General features: G+C 34.3%; 1 long non-coding RNA gene across 1 annotated transcript; it reads left to right on the forward strand.

The window, feature by feature from the left end:
• The first annotated feature begins 416 nt into the window (after positions 1–416).
• Positions 417–3,719, forward strand: LOC136837159 (uncharacterized). Its single transcript, XR_010852608.1, has 3 exons — positions 417–1,110; positions 1,399–1,517; positions 3,334–3,719. It is a non-coding gene; the product is annotated as an uncharacterized lncRNA (long non-coding RNA).
• Positions 3,720–3,984: the final 265 nt, after the last annotated feature.

The raw sequence follows: 3,984 nt of genomic DNA on the forward strand, positions 1-3,984 counted from the left end.
TATATATATATATATATATATATATATATATATATATATATCATTATGATAATTAAGTTTCCTAGAAATAAAACTTCCCTTGCTAATACATAAACTATTCCCTAAAATGTGAGACTCGGCAAGATATTGTTCTTACTGCGTGGCAATTAACGAAGAAATTTCGCTCTATTTTTCGGTAAATCTACTTATAAAAGTTTTGTTACTATAATTGGGCGACAATTTTTATCAAAGAACCTATAAGCCATAAAATGCACAGTCAAAAATTTGTATTAAAGCAACAGATCATTTAAAGTTTCCCCCTAAACGAAAAAACAAGGACGTCATTGCTTTTAGCTTAAATCGGCCAAGTTTGAAAACAGTGACTCCACGCTCCTTGGCGGTGACGTCAACCGTAACGCGCCTCGCGGCCAACAGATCGGTTAAATATTCAGTTTACGCGTGGGGAGTAACCAAGTATCATAGTGTTGTTGACGGTGGTCGAGATGACGGCGGGCGGTCCCCTGCTATATGAAGAAATTCCGGTTCAGTCGAGCTTGCGATGAGGTTTGGTTATATGAAGGACGGTCTACGTGATTTTTGGCGATTGTCACAGGCTCTGGGAAGTTAAGTTTCATTATGGCCATGTTTAGTATTTGTAAAAATTTTCTAGAATATGGGTGGTTTCATTTTATTTTCGCTAATCGTAATCTTGGATTTAGTTTATTCAGTGTCATGGGTTGTAATAGGCTTGTTTCTTAATCTTTTCCATTTGTACTTAACATTGTAGCATCGTTGAACTTAGTTTTTAAAAACGTAGTTTTTACAATTTGTTCCCCTAAACGTTAAGCTGGTCATACTTTAGTTTTTTTTCTATTAAATGGCCTTGTAATTTGTTACATAGCATGCCATACTTTTTAACGGCTTTTCTCTATTAAATATCCTGTCAAGATTATATAGCATAAGTCCTTGTTCGTATCATTTTTACTCCTTGATTAAAACACTCGTAGGACATTGATTATTTGTGTACTACAAATTCTTTGTTTTTCAGACACAATCTCTGCCGGTTAATGTTAGTATTCAATCTTCCCTGAAAGTTATTCAATGTTGGAATGTACTTTTAAAATGTTCCCGGTAATTATGTTGACTTAATTTTTTTAAGTTTTTAAATGTTTTCAGTTTTGACATTTTTTTTTTATTTTAAACTTTTAAAGCTTTATATTTATCTTTAATCTTAGCAAAGATATAACTAGTTTGTGTTAATATTTTGTTTTTAAATGTAAGGTTTTACAACTTGTTTTAAATGTTACTTTTAAATTTTTTAAAGCTTTATAGTCCCTGGATTTTAGTTTAGATATGACTTTTTAACGTATCAAAGAAAATCCATGTACTGCTATATTGAAATTTTAAAACTACTTCCAGATTTTTGTGAAAACTAAACCACTTGATGAAATGACAGTTGAGAAAGACGGAAGGAAAAATTCTAAAGCAAACGTATAGTTTCTCGAAGCTACGATGAAGTGGACGTCTCCCGTAACCAGGTTTGGCTTCAAACCAGTTGAATTACATTGTGCCAACCCCTATTTTTTTTTTTTTTTTCCACCCCTACAGGGGAGGTGCCCCTGTAGGGGTGGAGGCCCCCCTCCTATTCCCCCTCCCATGCCCTGTCTCATAGGTCTTAGGACCTATGAGCAGGGCATGGGAGGCTTTACTAATCAATTTTTTCTTTCAGGTGGTTATCTCATAGGTCTCTTTTTAGAAGTTAACGTACCTTTACTAAGATTTGAAAAGTAACGTGACTAGTTAAACATTAATAGATATTTTTCTTTGGTCTATTTTTAGAAGTTAACGTACCTTTACTAAGATTTGATAAGTAACGTGACTAGTTGTATTAAACACTTTAATAGATTGATTTTTTCTTTGGTTTTATAGTTCAGCCAAGACTCAAGTTTGGTAATAAGGTGTAGAGTTAACGTTAAGACTTTAAATATTTTGAGAGTTATGTTAATGTTAATTTGTTTGGTAATTCTAAGCCAGCTGTCCGCGGTGAGCTAGACTGTGGCAATTGGTGTTTTTCTGTTATTTTACTTGCTTTACAAGAATTTAAAGTAATATTTTGTCGCCTGGTTGTAACTAAACTGTGATTGACCTTTGAAGACTACACGACTTGAATTACCTAACGCAGGGTAGGTCTAAGCTGGCATTCCGCGGCAAGCCCGCCCCCCCACCTCCATAGCTAATACGGCAAAATTGTAACCAGTAAACACTCTAGGGTACATTATGTTGGGATCTTTAGGGGTGTTTACTGGTTACAATTTTGCCGTATTAGCTATGGAGGGGGGGGCTTGTCGCGGAATGCTGGCTTAGACCTACCCTGCGTTAGGCAATTCAAGTCGCGTAGTCTTCAAAGGTCAATGACAGCTTAGTTACAGCCGGTCGACAAAATATTACTTTAAATTCTCATAAAGCAAGTATAATAACATAGAAAAACGTCAATTGCCATAGTCTAGCTCACTGCGGACAACCGGCTTAGAATTACCATTTGTTTTTTAGATAATTTTAAATGTTCAGAACTTAACATAAGCCCTTAAGTATTTTGGGAAATAAAAGTTAATGTTACTTAAATTGGTCATATCTTAAGATTTTCAAAGTTTATCAGGGATTTGGTTTTTTGCGTCCATTACTTAACAGGAAGTTAACTAATAGAAATGCTCTTGTAAAAAGTTTTGCTAATGCATTGGTATAGAAGTTAGGTTTAAAGTCCATTTATAGTACTCAAAATTTGGTTCTTGAAAAGTTTAACGCTAAATTATAGCGTCCATTTGTTCATATTTCAAGTTAATGTAGGAGTTGTCAGTTTAAAGGTTTAACTTATCAATCATACAATGAGCAGGCCTATATTTTCACTTTAATACAATAGACAGACCTGTGTAGTTACGGCTTGTATACAATCGGTACACCTCTGACAGTTGATAGTTACCATGACAGGCTTTCTTCCAGTTGGGCTAAAGATAACTTAATCACTGTCTAAGAAACTAAGCCAGTTTGTGCTGTCCCTCTTGGCAGCCCTGGTAAATTGGCCTATTATAATTTTGCTCATCTGGTATCTACCTATCACACGGTTGTTCCTTTGGTCATTTAGTACTTTGGGGTAACTCTGGTCTCTTGGCTAGCACTAGTGTTTTTATCTCTGATCAGAAGCTTGACTAGTGGTTTGTATAGGAGAAAATTGGATCTATTATAAAAGACTCCAGTCTATGAATTGACGAACCCTTATTTTACTGACTTTTATTAAATAATCATTCATTAAGGTTTTTGTATTAAATTATTTTCTGCCTTAATTTTTTTGCATTACAGGATGTTTACCGGGACAATTGAGACGATGCGAAATACTTATTCATGAACTTCAGATACGTTTACTCCGCAATAGCTTTTAAGTGAGGTGAGAATGGAGTCGGGAGTTAAATTAACCTACTTCACTTTGCCATAAGTTTTCCCACATAGATGGCCTAAAAGGTTGATTAGCTGTTTGATCCTTCAATATTAAATGCACATGTTTATATGAACGGTGTTACATTCACGAATAGCAATTGTAAAATGTTTTCTAACATGAATTCCGTATATATATAGAGTTTTAAGATGTTTCCCTGCCTTGTTTTAAAATCCCAGGGTTTTAAAATACTGAGATACTTACCTATTCCAACCACATGTTCCATCGCTTTGTAATACACTAAGGAATTTGTCATGCTGTTTGAATATTTAATAACCTGAAACTATCGTCTAGTTCTTATGACGTATGACATGTATCTGTGAACTCCTGATATAATTTAGATGTGTAACAGTTTAAAAGATTGGATTGGAAACGTAATTGTTGCAAGGAATCCAGGTGTAAATTTGAAAAATGGGAGTTTTAATTATTTTATGCTTTTATATGCCAGTTATAGCCTTTCAATGAAAGTGTTTTGCCAGAAAGATCAAATACTTTAATCTTCACTTTCAAGTGAAATA

Source organism: Macrobrachium rosenbergii, chromosome 58 (genome assembly GCF_040412425.1).
Source record: "Macrobrachium rosenbergii isolate ZJJX-2024 chromosome 58, ASM4041242v1, whole genome shotgun sequence".
NCBI classification, from domain to species: Eukaryota; Metazoa; Arthropoda; class Malacostraca; order Decapoda; family Palaemonidae; genus Macrobrachium; species Macrobrachium rosenbergii.